We start from the raw sequence: 13,977 nt of genomic DNA, 5'->3' as shown, positions 1-13,977 counted from the left end.
AATCCTGCATCTCTGAGGCAGGTGTTCTTTGCAGTAGGTGGTAGCAGTGTGTGGGAGGCAGCTGGAATCTCTGTGTCCCCACCATGCCTCCCGGATAAAGCCCCCTAGCTTACCCTTTGTCTGGAGAGAAGGCATAGAAGTTGTCCCGTCCTCATAAGGGCCTCCTGAACTTAGAGTGGCCCTCTTCTGGGTGGCCTTGTCCTCATCCCATCAGGTGACAGCGTGGGGTGGCTCAGCCCCTTCCATCTCAGGCAGGTCGTGCCCACAGCTGGGACCCTGTTTACCAGGTGGCTCCAGGGGTTCCTCCTGCTCACTAGGTGTGTCACCATAGGCCTCACCTCCCTCCAACCTGGCACCCAGCCGGAAGGAAGCACCTAAGCCTGGCCTTTGCTGTCCCTCTGGCTGTGATCTCTGAGTGCTTTCGGGTGGCTCCAGGGGGCTTGATGGAGGCCTCTTTGGAGGGTAGGAGAACTGAGATTCAGGAGGGGAAATAGCATCAGGTGTGGGTGGGTGCTGAGGTCTTGGGTGGGGACGAAGAGGACCTTTGAAGTGAGTCGGGCCTTGGAGCCCGTCAGCCCGAGTCCCAGCCTGGCTCCAGCACTTGTGAGCTGTGTGACCTTTGGCAAGTAACTTCGTATCTCTGTGCCTGCCCATCATAATCTAGCCACAGGGATCATAATCCTTCCTACTTCGTGTTGTAAAGATTCGATGAGATCATATAGCACTCAGCACACTGCTTGGTGAATAGAAGGCATATTCATATCATTACTTCTCACATAGGCCTATTGGTAGAGGGTGTACCCTCCACTCCCAGCATGTTCCCTGGTACATAGTAGGTGCTCAGTCCATTCTTACTGGAGTCAGCTGGAGGAGGGTCAAGTAACCAAGTGGTCTCCTTGAACCTGAAAGCTGTTAGTTCACGGTGTTGATGGAGGAGTCGGGAGAGACGAGGACACAGGTTGGGGCTTAGGGGAAGGAAACAAGAGGGAACGTGAAAATAGGCGATGGAGTTTTCTATCGGAGGAGAGAGATGCTCTGTGCCAGGCCATTCTGATGCTGACATGAAATCAGGGACTAGTTCAGTTTCACGAACACTTCCACTGCCCACCGTGGGCCAGCTGTTGTGCTAAGTGTTGGGGACGCAACGATAATTAAGACCCGGTCTCTGCCCTTGAGGAGCTGAAAATCAGTGGTGGAGACAGACTCGTGAACAAATGACTTTAGTCCAGTGCGGATGTAAATGCCACAGGGAAGGCTGCACGAGGAGCAGGGTAGAGGGGCATATGGGCCTGCCTGGGGTAGATTCTGGAAGGTTACCTTGAAGAGACTTGGAAGAAGAGGGTGCTGGTGGTCGAGAGCGTCTCTAGAACACTCTTTATGCCTATCACGTCTCTTGTTGATCCTGCACATCTGCTAGGTAGGAAGGGAGAAGGTGTTATCTCCATTGGACCGGAGGGGAGACGGACTCTGGGGAGGGTACATGGCTTGTCCCACAGTGAGTTAAGCAGCAGAACCGGGACCCAGACCCCTATCTTCTGATTCTTGACCCAGTGTTATTTCTGTGTCTGCACATGACTTCTCACCCCTTCACCCCGGAGCTGCTGGCCAGAGAGCTCCATCCTTTGGGCTCTGCACCTACTGACTGGGATTCTTGTTTCTGCCATGGCCCCGGGGCCTGTGTGCTGGGAGGGCCCTGTCCACGGCAGGCCCTGGGGCCTGTGCCCTGGTTTGGTAAATGGGTCAGGCCACTTGGTTGGGGACAGTCCTGGAGCCAGGCCGCACCCTGGCAGGGCTGGAGGATGGCAGGAATGGGGAGGAGGAGGAGGAGGCCTGGCCACACCCTTTATTCAGCTGTTCTTGCTGCCAACGCTGAGAAGGTCCCTCTGCCCTGGGCAGGCCCCTCCCTCAGCTGGCAGAGTCCAGACAAGGGCCCCACCAGGGCCTGGAAGATCCCCTTCCCCCGTAACTGGAACCCCCTTCTGAACCAGGACATAAGACCCTGGTATGATTCACGGTCACCATTTATGTGTGGTCAGACTCTGGTCTTTCTAGGTCTTTGCCAGGAGCAGGGGAGGAACCTTACCCTCCATTTCTTTTGACCTTTTCTCTGGGGAAATGTGTGTGCCTGGAGGGGGGCGGGGGGGTGTCAGCCAGCTGTGTAAGCAGCTGGCTTTCAGGTGGGGCAGCGGTCAGTTCGTTCTGATGGGACATCAGAGTAGAGCCCTCCCACCCCCGGCAGAAGTGCGTTCTGGGGGTGGGAAGCTGTAGTGATGAGAGGCACCCCTTTCTCCAACGCAGGGATGTTTGGTCGGTGGGTGGGCTGTCCCGGACTTTGGGGGACTCTGGACCAACAGTCAGGGGAGTGTCAGAGCCCAGAGGAGTGAGTCTCCCAGTGGCCCTGAAGTTCCCATTAAAGTGTTTTTTCCTCTTTTTTAAAGAAAAAAATATTCCCAAACTGGAAAACAAAGGAAATCCACTTCCCCCAAATCACACGAAACTCACATTAGGGGCCTGGCGGGAATCCATGGAAACCAGGAAACCCGCTGTTAACCCTGTATGGTGCTGAGGGTGGGGGTGGGAGCTGGGCTGCTCCCAGCCGGGACCACTATCGGGGTCCCTCCCCGGTGTTTCCTCCAGGGAGCTGGTCTCGGTGGCCTTGCCCAGAGCGGAGGTGGGCGGAGCTGATGCTGGACGCTCTTGCCTTCAAAGCACCAACTCCCCCTTCCACTCATGGAGGCAGGAGAGGAGGGGTTCGTGCGCTCCAGGGAGGCCCCAGGGGATCCAAGGGCTAGGCCAAGTGGGAGAACCTGCCAGGCAGCTGCCCACACCATGCCACACTGTGGAGTCAGAGCCGAGCCCACTCACAGGCCAGGCACTGTGGGTGCCGTGGTGCCCTGGCAAGGGGGAAGGAAAGGAGCAGCGTTTCAGCCACCACCCTCCCTGATGCCAGCCTCGCATGCAGGGTGGGTGTGAGAGCAGACGGACAGTCCCCTCGGGGTTCCTGCATCCCGCTCTCATCTCTGTAAGGCTGGAACTCCAAGGCCAGAGAGCTTGTGTGCCGAGGTCGGTGGCAGTGTGTCTGTGTTTGCACGCACGCAGGCTAATTTTTCTAAAAAGGCTGAAAATATTTACAGGTTTGAAGTTGAAACGCAAACAGGAAAAGCCCTTTAAAAAGTGAGTGTAGTGGATATTCAAAACAGGAATCACCATGGAAACACCACAATATTTGCTTAAATTGACACAGAGGTTGCCGGTAGCAGGGCAGCCACTCAACTTTCTTCAGCCGCATTTTTTTTGGCCCACCACCTATCACGAGTGAATCTCAGCAGCCCCCTTTTGGGGGGGGGGTGTACCCTCTTTCTTTTTTGTGAGATGTAAGGCCGCAGTACCAGAGTGGGGAGTGGGGGAGAAAGAGAAGAAGCCAAAGTCACCATCCTGGTGGCTGCAGAGACACCTGTTGATTCCGTTTTTAGAGACTCCCATAAGGCCACCGGCGGGGCACGGGAGCAGCTGGGAGCTGGCCGAGGAAAAGTCTGGAGGGAGCAGGAGCTCGGGCAGGCCAAGGGTTGGTTCGGTTGCGTGGATCTGGTCTGGTTTCCAGTGTCAGCTTGACTCATTTCCAGGCTGACCTTTCACCCCAGGTGCCAAGGCTAGGGTGTGAGCGCTCTGTTGTTACCTGGGGTGGCACCTGATTGGCCTATTTTTGTTTCTACCTGTTTGATTCTTTTATTAGGTGCGACAAGTGCATAGCAGTTGGCTAATAATTGTGCAAAGGGTGCCCTGGCTGTAGGGGCACGCGTGGCACACACCACGACGATGCCATCTGCCGATCGTAGGCAAGGTCCAAGAATCTCTGACTGCGCTGGCCGGTTGCCGGGCAAGGTGTCCAAACCTTACCCTCCATTGTCCTTCTCTCTGAGTAGCTTTGTGGATCTCAGTTGTAGCCTAATAATCTGTTTTCCTTTCTCCTTTTGATAGGCACACAGACCTTGCTGAGTGAAGGCAAAGACCCTCTCCAGCCACCTGCCTTTCCCGCTGTCACGGCATCGGCCCCTCCTGTAGAAGGGGGTCCTGCAGCTCCGGTGGTGTGTGTTGGAATGGACTTCGGACCCCGGCTTCTTGGGATGCAAAGGTAGCTGCTCCCGATTCCCAAGATGTCGCTGGGAAACACGGGTGGGGGCCGTGGTTGGCCAGGTCAGGGTTTCCTTCTTAGGGGAGGGGCTGTGCAGACCTTTCTCAGCTGTGGTAGCTTAGCTACCCTAAGTGAAAGTGACAACATGAAGGTTTGAGAAAAGAGCCAGAGCCTAGGAGGAGGACATCTGCATTTCGGCCCTGGCTCTGCTGTCAACTCACTGCTTTCTCCCCTCTGGACTTCTGTCTCCCCACCTGTAAAGAGGTTGGAATAACTGACCTTGAGGAATCCTCCCAGCATTGCCATTGTATGATGTTGGATGGTGCCAGCAGCGTGCAGGTACTCCAGGTGAGGCCTGTGCCCTGGCAGACACGGCTCCTGGAGCTACGTGTCGGGTCATTTCTGAACGTCACCTCTGGGAATGGTAGGTCCAGCCCGTCTGCGTGTCCGGTGGCTCCTGCTCTGCTCTGAGCTCATGTGTGACTTGTTGGGGCTCTCTTGGTGGCCCTCCAGCCCAGGCAGGACCCTCCTTAGAGAAGAGACCACAGGTATCTTTTGACCCAGGCTTAGAAATATCCCCTTGCTTAAGGCAGGTACTTACGCCTGGGATGGGTAGTCTGTGGGGCTGGTACTGTCAGATATTTCCCTGTAGGTGTCAAACGTAGGAGTTCTTGGAGTAGAGGGTTGACACACAGCAGGTGACTTACTACATATTGATCATTAGTTGATATTCTCTTAAGATGTGGAGGGAACCAGCCTAGAGGGGTTGGGCGTTGGTAAAGTGGACGGACAGCATCTTAGGGTGGGGGCTGAGGCTGAGGGCCTAGAGCGTGGCTGGGAGGGCAGGGCTGGGGACTGCTCCTCCCATGTGTGCCAGGCTGGAGTCAGCAGCCCTGGCTCACCCACCTTTGCTCTCCCTCCCATGGGCGCCAAGGGCAGGCGTGTCCTGCCCCTCCCTCCAGTGGCCAAGCACTGCAACTCTGGACTTTGAACTTTCAGGGAGGAAGCACTTGCAGAGAAGGGTGCCGTGGTGCCCACTGGGGTTTGAGTAGTTCCCGGGCCTGCTCACTTTGGGCCATGCCACCTTGGGAACTAGCAGAAGCCCTGGATAAGGCCTACAGATTTGCAAATCAGATGTAAATGTGGCCTTTGGTTGCTGTGGCGGAACAGCCATGTGGCTGAGACTCTTCGTCCTGGTGTCCAAAATGCGATCACCATCCAGGAATTGGCCCAGCCACATTTAGGCTGTGTGGCTGTCGTCCCCGATGGTGATGGGGCTATGTAGACTGTTGGCTGTGTATCTGTCTGGCCAGGTCAGCACCGGCACCTGTACATCTCTGCTCCTTCCTGGGCTTTTCTTGCCCGACTCTGCTTCCTTGATCGTGGGTCTTGGGATGGTGAGGCCTTGCGTCTTCAAGCCTCTGGGTGGTCTCCCTGGCGGCCTGTGCCCCTTGTGTGAGCAGGTGGCCAGAGTGCCTTTGGACCCCCTTGCCAGGGGGCCGTGTTTGCAGGTTTGTCCTCAGTGGCAGGCTTTTTGTTTTCCTCTTTCCCTCCGCAAAACATGCCCATTAGTTTTTCCCTTTCTGAAGTTTCTACTCACTGTTGACTCCCAGGGGCCGTGCCAGCTGAGATTTGCACCCGGCGTAGGGTACGGGCTGTGCGAGTCCTCTGGGACTCCCGCATCCTGGCATCGGCCGTCGCGGGCTTGATAATGAAGCCTGGGAACTCAGAGGGCTCTGAGTGGGAAGGTCATGGCCGAGCCCCTCCTCACACACCCAGCCCTTTGGCCACAGGCTGGGGTCCTCTGTGGCAAGGGTGACCCGTGGTCTCAGAGGTGTCCTGCCTCACCACACCAGAGCATGGGTTTGGGGCAAGTCTGTGCTCGGGCCTGGTCTGCAGGCCTGATCCTGTCTGACTCAAATTCTCCCCACTTCTGGCTACACCACAGAAGTTCTGGTTATGTTTATTCAACAGTTTTGGAGGGTCCGGTGCCATCTGATCACTAGGGATAGAGTGACAAGATGAGCAGCTCTCACGGAGTTTTGGTGGGTAAGCAGACAACAAGCAAACCCACAGAAAACGACAAGGAAATCATTAGTGCAGGATGGAAACAGGATGAGGTGGTGGGAAATGACTGGGCAATCAGGGGAGGCTCCTTTGAGGAGGTGACAGTTAGCTGAGATGGAGGGATAGGAAGTGGACAGCCATCCGAAGAGCGGTGGAATATTTCAGCAGAAGAGAACTAGTCTAGAGGAGCTGAGGCCGAGAGCTCCGGGAGCGCAGTGGACAGAAGAGAGGCCCCAGTGCTTGGAGTTGGACAGGGCAGGGCTGGGGCTTGAAGGGCGTGGCGTGCCCGGGGAAGCTGGGACTTTATTCTTCGCATGATGGGAGCTGCTGGAGGGTTTTAAGCAGAGAGGTGAAGTGATCTGATTTTGTTTTAAAAAGATGGCGGGGTCTGCTGTGGGGAGAATGGATTGGCGGGGGGCAGGAGGGGAGGGCACGGGCAGAGACCAGGAGGCCAGAGGGGAGGCTCTGCAGCCAGCGGAGTGAGAGTCGGAATTCAGCCACCAGGTTAAATTCTGGAACGGGGCTTTTGGTGATTATAGGAACCAAGTGGAACCTTTCCCTTCTCCCTGGGAATGTCCCACAGACAGGTTTTCTGTTGTTGCTGTCCCTTTCCTCCATCGGACATCAGTAAAAGTGGCTGCGACAGAAGGGACAATGGAGGGAAGGGGGCAGAGTCCGTGTGTGTTTAAAGGGAGAGTGAACTGGCCTTGCTGATGGATGGAACGGGGGAAGAAGAGACAAGACCCCAGGGTGACTCTGGCATTCCAGGCCCCCGATCTGTGGCCCTGCATCTCCTCTCTTTCATGCCCCCACCTGACAGGGCCAAGGGGAGAAGCATCTCCCCCAGCCCTGTGCTGGTTGCTAAGAAGGCTTGCTGGGGTGCGTTAGGCACCCCGGCTCAGTACCATGTGGAGGGAAGGCCTGAGGCCTGCGTGTATCCGGCACCAATTTCAGCGGAGACGTCCCAGCGTACTGTCCTTTTGGCCTAAGGTTCTGCACTGAAGCCTTTTGCCTTTGCTGCATGGGTTCTGTGCCGGGTCTGAGGTTGGGCCTAGAAGCTCATGTAGTACCTTTCACTGTGGCTTGAAATGTGATCTCGGTGCCTGGATGCACAAAACCTCAGTTAATCAGCTTTGAGAGCTGAAAAATGGGTTTGTCTAAGACCCCACTCATTTCCAGACGGCCAGCTTAGTCTCCAGCCCCAACTCATGGGCAGGGATCTAGCCGTCTTTCCGCGTGGAACGTCTTACCGCAGTTCACGGTGTGCATTGCCGTAGGTAACTCATCAGACTTGACCTAGGCCACTTTCCCTTTTTCCAGGGTCCCTGACCTGAGGCTCCACTCTCCTGGGTCTTGGTATCACCTGCTTGGGCCAGGACAGGGCAGGCAGTCCCAGCAGCGATGCTGTAACAGCCAAGCCATCCCCAATCCCCCTGGGTGGGCGCTGCGCAGCCCAGACGGCAACCAGAGGCCTGGCTGGAGCGAGGGTGAAGCTGTCACAGCAGGCGGCGCGCGGTGGCCCCAGCGAGGACTTGCCCATGCTGCCAACATACTCCCAGCCAGCCCTCCAGGAAAGCTCTGGAGGCCTGACCTCCGGGGGGAGTGACAGTGGGGAGCAGAAGGGCACGCTGGCGACGACGTCTTGCAGGGGTGCTGGGGATGTCCCAGGCGTGCAGCTGGTGCCTCTGGCTCTGAAGGGGTGTCAGCCAGCCTTCCTGGGTGTGTCTGCAAGCATCAAAACACTGGGCTGAGCCCTGGGGGAGGGTGCGTCTGGGTCGGCAGGCGTGTGTGTCTGTGCATGTGTGGGAGGCCCTTCTGCTTTCTGCCCCCATGGCCTGCACTAGATCCATGGCCTTCACTCGTAACTGGACTGGACAGTTCCAACTCCGTCCTCCAGGGCTTTGATCTGATGTGGGGCCGGCCGCTCCAGAACACGCAGCTGGGGTGGGGGTGCGGAGGGGCGGGATCAGGAGAGGGAGGTGCTGGCTGAGGGGAGCAGGGGCCCACGTCCACCCCCCCCCCTTGGGAACACCCTGGATGAGTGGACGCCAAGGTGGCAGCCTCTCTGTGCTGGGCAGAGACGTGGTGGGGAGATGGTTTGGGAAGAGTTACTGATCCTTTTGGCTTCTAATCTGTGTGAGGATTCTGCCTGGTGTTGCTGACACCCCCGCCTCGGGCCTTCTTTCCCAGGTCTCCCTGGTGCCTCCCGCCTTCCTAGCAGAGTTGGAAGCCACTGGCTTCCACGAGGTGCAGACCCAGGGGGAGAGCAATTGGGCAGGGCTGGCAGCGCCTGCCTGCCGGGAGCCACCCAGGGTGATGTGCTCCCTCCAAACAGGACAGCAGCCCGTGGCTTTGGGAGGGTTAACATCTTGTGGACGAGAGGAGAAGCATCTCCCCTGCCTCCGTCCTGTGACCTTGGAGCCTCCACAGAGGGAACACGCTGGCGTGGGAGAAGCGACACAGATTTTTCACACGAGGGGAGTCCCAGTGGCTGCAAGTGCGTCGTCTTCGCTTGTAGATCTTCAGGCTCCCCTGTTCTGTCTTCTCCCAGCTTCCCTGGCCTCTCGGATTCTAGAATCCACCCCGTATAGTCTTGGTCCGGGAGAAAGTCCTTCGGCCCAGAGGACAGCCCGCTGAGGCGTGAGGCAGCAGCGGGGGGACCCTTGGATGGCCACCCCCCGGGCCTCGCACACTGTCAGCTGCTGGTTCTCTGGGGAATTGGCCCAGGGGAAGTGTGGCTGGGTTTCGTGGCCCTTCAGGAGCAGGAGCCGTTTCTGACCCTGAGCCTTCTTCTGGTAGCCTGGGGTTGGGACCCCTGTGGCCCAGGCGTTTAAGGGGAGGGAAGGTGTAATTAATCACGAGTTTCTTCTCCAGAAATGCTAATCAGGAAAAGCAATTAAAAGCAACTTTTTTCCCTTAGTAATCTGTGTTGAGAGCTGGTAATGAAGTTTAGGGCCGTTGTGACTCAATATTTCAGCTTCACCGACTCAAGTCAAAACAATCCAAGCCCAGGAGTTTGCCGGCAGCAGAGCTGGACCCGGGCAGCAGCTGGGAGTCCTGGTGTTGCCCCTCCTCACCGTCATCCCACCCTGTGCTGTTTCCCGGGCAGAGAGAGTAGCAATCCGGCTGGGAGCGGAGGGTCGGGTGGGAGGGAGATGGGTCCCCTAGGACATGCCTAGGAGAGCCAAAACCTGGAAATGTATCTATGGGGAAATGCTAGGACCAGGGTACAAGTAGCACCTAGTGTGATGCAGGACCGGGGGAGGGTGGGCTCGAATAGGGTTGGGGGGATGAGAGGGGTGTCTGGGGAGCCCATCGGGGTTGGCCAGGGCTCAGCCACATGGGACTCAGAGCCAGAAGAGGTGGTGGCCCCGATCCTGACCTCTAACCTCTGGCCATTCATTTTTCATTTCCATCCATTACGGATGCTTGTTGACACTACAAACAGGGTTGGAACTGCAGCAGTGAACCAGCCAGTCGGGAATTCCTGTCCTTGTGGCATTTGCATTTTGGTGGCGGGAGGCAAATGATAAATGAGATAAAGAAAGAAAGTAGATGTTGGATGGCAACGTATGTCCGGGAGAAAAGTGAAGCAACTTTGGAGAATAGAGTAAGGAGTGTGTGTGTGGTGGGGGGGGGTTGGGGGGGTGGACGGCTTGTCATTTTAGGCGTGGCGTCTGAGGAAGGCATCACTGGGATGGTGACATTTGGGTAAGGACAGAAGGAGGTCAGGGAGCGAGCCACCCTAATTACTATCTGGGAGAAGAGCGTTCCTGTTGGGGAATAGCAAGGGTGAGTTCCCAGAGGCGGGGGCACCCCCGGCACGTCGGAGGACAGCAGGGAGGCCAGGGTGGCTGGAGTTGGGGAGATGCTGTGTTGTGAGGTCAAGGGGGTCGGCTGGGGGGGGAGGGGGGCGCCAGCTCCTGCAGGCCTTGGAGCCATTGTGAGAACTCAGGCTTTTGCCCCAAGTGGAATAAGAAGCTTTTTGAAGAGTTCTGAGTGACGTGATCTGCTTAGGGACAAGCTCTTTATTAAAAAGCAGGACCCACTGTGGCTGGCTCCTCCTCTCGCGGGCCGTCTGCGCCCCATCCAGGTGCATCTGCGGGAGCCCCGAGCCCCCTCCAAGGTGCACAGAGGGGCCGTCAGCAATCACCCTGCCCCAGCCCTGCCCGCCGGCCCAGCCCCATTACGGGGAGCAGTTCAGAAACAGGGTCTTGTCACTTTAAGCCGCCCCCCGCCAGGCTCCCCTGGCCTGCTTTATCTGAAGTCCAAGCGCATGTTTTCCAGGACCGATCCGCTTTAGCTAATTAATAATCTGACAGGAGCCACCCAGGGGATTAGCCGCTGAGCTGAGCTCCACCAAGCCCCGGCAAATGAGCCCTGTACTCCTTGGGGACATGGAGGTGACTTTGGGGGGTGCAGGGAGAGGGGACTCCCACAGGTGAGCCATGGCGTTGGGCAGTGCAGGAGTGACCAGTGAGGGGAGAGGGCAGGCAGGGGACAGTTATGAACAGAGCCCCTTGTAAGGATAATGTCTCCTTCGCCTTGCCTTCCAGGCCTGCTCACCCACCACAAACCCTCCCCGCTGGCCAGGTGCTACCTGCTGAGGAGTGGGATAGCATTGCCGGATTTAGCAAATAAAGATACAGGATGCCCAGTGAAATCTGAATTTCAGATAAACAGCAAATAATTTTCAGCGTAAGTATGTTCCATGCAGTATTTTGGACATCCTTACACTAGAAAAGTCTTCACTGTTTCTCTGAAATTCAAATTTTGCTGGTTGTCCTGTGTTTTCTCAGGCAACCCTGAGCAGAGAGGGCCAGAGGCTGCGGGGCTCCCTCCCTGGAACAGCCTGGAGCTCCCTCTGGAAGAGGCAGCACCCTTGGGGGGCTGCTTGGGGACTTGGCGAGCAGGGCGGGGCTGTGTCACAGTGCCCTCCACGGCCAAGGTACTGGGAGAGGAGGGTGAAGCAAAGTCAGCCGCTTGCCGGAGTCTCCAACTTCCGTTCAGGCCCAGGTGGCCCTTGTCTGAGTGGAGTCCAAGTTTCCTCCAAAGGCACCACGGTCCCTGGGCTGGGGAGCAAGTCCCAAGGCTGCTTCCGCCAGGTGAGGCTGCTGTCTGGGAGCAACCGCGGCCCCTCCTGAGGTCGAGGCCTGAAGTTCCGGGGGCCATCTGGGTCACGTGGTCATCCGCTAAGGGCGTCTGCTCTGAGCCCAGCGAGAGGCCGGAGGGATGGCTCCCTGTGTGGGAGGGGACCAGGCCAGGTCAGGCACGAGGTCAGGGGCAACAGCCTGCCTGCAGGGCCACCTGGGTGTTGTGAGGCCTCTGGGCACTGAGCAGAAGTACCCATCTGCCCACCTCTCTGAGCTACCCCAAAGGCTGCCAAGCAGCCCCTTGCCAGCTTCCTGGGGGAGTGGGCCATCCAGTGGGGCTGGGCTGCCTGGGACGTCATTCCAGGGGTGGGGAGGGTGGTCTTTACTGGGAAACGTGATGGAATCCTTACTGCTCCCTCTCATGACCCCTCTCACCCGGGCTCCATTCCCAGGGGTCAGAGAACTCAGGGCGGCGAGAGGGGCCTGCTGCCAGCTGGTGCTAGGCCAGCCTCCTGCAGCCAAGGGGCCTGATGCCAGGCGGGCACTGCCCCCGAGGTGGGAGCTCTCGCTCCCGCTCTGTTCTCTAGGAGTTAACAGCATCCTGTGCAGGGAGGCCTTCTCTCCCCCAGCCCCGGGCTGCCCTCCTCCCAGCCTTTCCGGGCACAGCCAGCTGGGGAGTCTTGTGGTGGGAGCAGAAGGGGGCTGGGGGTGCCGAGCGAGCCGGGGGGAACCTCTTCCGCTTCCCGAGCTCTCAGCCTCTTCCCCAGCGTGCCCAGCGGTTTGGCCCTGTTTCGCGAGCCGTCTGCTGCCCGTGCTGCCTCTGACCGACATCGTTAGCGTGGGTATTTATATTTCATTAACGACATTAAGCCCAAATGGCATTAAAAGCAAAGCTGGTGATAAATAGCTTATTAATAAACAGGGAGTGCTCCGTGCTGCCTGGCCTCTCCCAGCCCCGCGTTAACCCTTGCTGCCCCAGGGAAAGATGCTTCACCCCAGAGACCATCCACCCTAAGATGCATCCAGAAGAGCCGGTCACCTGTCTGTGTTCTCCTGGCAGCCTCGGGGTCCGTGCCTCTCGGTCCCCGGGCGGGCCAGTCCTGAGCCACCTGGGCTCACGAAACCTGGCCGGAACCCCTCACGGCTTCGGATCAAATCATTATCACCTCCTCCTCACTCGCGTTGATTCTGGGCATAAAAAATTCAGGAAATGTGGCTTTCCTGGGCTGTAAGCTCAGATGCTCCCCATCACTTTGTAGCTCTGTCTGAAAGGAGGCTCATAGGATATTTGGAATCAAAAAGAGTGATGCTTATGAACATGCTAACAACAGTCGTGAACCCAGCAAACGTGTCCTGAGCGTGACTGTGAGCAGGCCTCCTGCCCATCACACCACGTGCCCCAGCTCCCGGCCACCCCAGGGATCAGCTGGCTCGGGCTCATTTGTTAAGTGGGAAAACTGATGCCCCAAAAAGCAAAGCAGCTTCACCAGCTAGAGCCCCCGTCATGCAGCTGCTGGCGCCGAGCGTGCTGGGCTCCAGGCGTCGTGCGGGCTCCCCTGGAGCAGGACCTGCTGTTGCAGAGGCCACCGTGGCTCCTGGGGCCTTCCAGGGCCTCTCAGCTGTGGCTCCGGCCTTTGACTCCAGCTCCTTGCCCTCGGGAGCCCACCTCTCCATAACTTGACATCCCTGCCTGGGCTAGCGTGCCTGCCCAGGCTGGCCGCCCAGAGGGCACAGCCAGGCACCTTGCAGGCCACCACCCCTCCTAGGACCTGGAGGTGCCAACAGAGAGCCAGTGGGGTGTCCCTGGTGCTGCAGAGGCCCCAACGGGCTTCTGCTTCTGCTTGGAGCAGCTTCTATGTGGTGCCCTCCTGCAGGGGAGGGGGTACTGGCAAGGTCTTGTTTGGGGTTTTAAGTTGGAGTCACTTGGATATAGAGCCATCTCTTAACACTTCCAAGAAATAGGGGCAGACTCAGCCCTGGGTCCCCCTGCAATCCCACCCCAGCTCCCTAACTGAACTGTCTGAAGGCAGGAGGAGAAACTGGAACCTGTCTGAACTTTGGCTCCATCTAGAACTGTCAGTCCTGCAAACCTGAACCAGGGTTCTCGTTGTCCTCCCTGCCCACCTGGGGCTGTCTGGGCCCAGCCCCGGCAGAAGGGGAGAAGGGGCTCTCTTGGGGTTTTGCAACATAGAAGGAAAAGATAGAGGGGGAGCCTGAGGGGAAGATGCCATGTGGTTCCAAGGGAAGGATGGCGGTAGAGGGCGTGTCGCTGGGACCATCTGGTTGTGTCTGGTGAGCACTTGGGGAAGATGGAGAGCTAATTAATTAGCAGGACTCCTGCTGCCTCTGCCGGGGCCTGGACTGCTGCTCTCCACCCATTCCCAAGCTGGGAAGGAAGTTGGGGGGCAGAAGCCATAGGGCTGCTCACTGAAGAGGAATTCCACTTCTCCTAATGGGTGGAAGCCTGACCACCCCCCACAGTGCAAAGCAAGCAGGAGGGGAGCTGGCAGGGAGGCTCTTCCTGACCGACACGGTGATACTGGGACTGCCTCGGAAGGTCGGATTCACTCCAGCTTCTCCTCCGGGAAGACCTTCCAGCTTGCTCTGGCCGTGCAGGCCTCGGCCATCACAGCAGGGCGTGGCAGGTGGCGGGGAGGGGGTCATGCTTGTCACCTACATTGCACT

At 57.9% G+C, this 13,977-nt stretch overlaps 1 protein-coding gene across 3 annotated transcripts in view; it reads left to right on the top strand.

Annotated features, from left to right (window-relative positions):
* The window catches only part of CASZ1 (castor zinc finger 1), a 146,580-nt gene that overhangs the window by 28,415 nt on the left and 104,188 nt on the right, over positions 1–13,977 (top strand). For 2 of the 3 annotated variants that reach the window (XM_057696155.1, XM_057696150.1), the window contains exon 2: positions 3,979–4,132. The gene's annotated coding sequence lies outside the window, so the exon portion shown is untranslated. Of the gene's footprint in view, positions 1–3,978; positions 4,133–4,436; positions 4,481–13,977 lie in introns of those variants that run through there. The other variant, XM_057696164.1, reaches the window with a different exon arrangement.

Source organism: Hippopotamus amphibius, chromosome 1 (genome assembly GCF_030028045.1).
Source record: "Hippopotamus amphibius kiboko isolate mHipAmp2 chromosome 1, mHipAmp2.hap2, whole genome shotgun sequence".
Taxonomy (NCBI): Eukaryota; Metazoa; Chordata; class Mammalia; order Artiodactyla; family Hippopotamidae; genus Hippopotamus; species Hippopotamus amphibius.
This window is presented reverse-complemented; position numbering and strand designations above follow the sequence as displayed.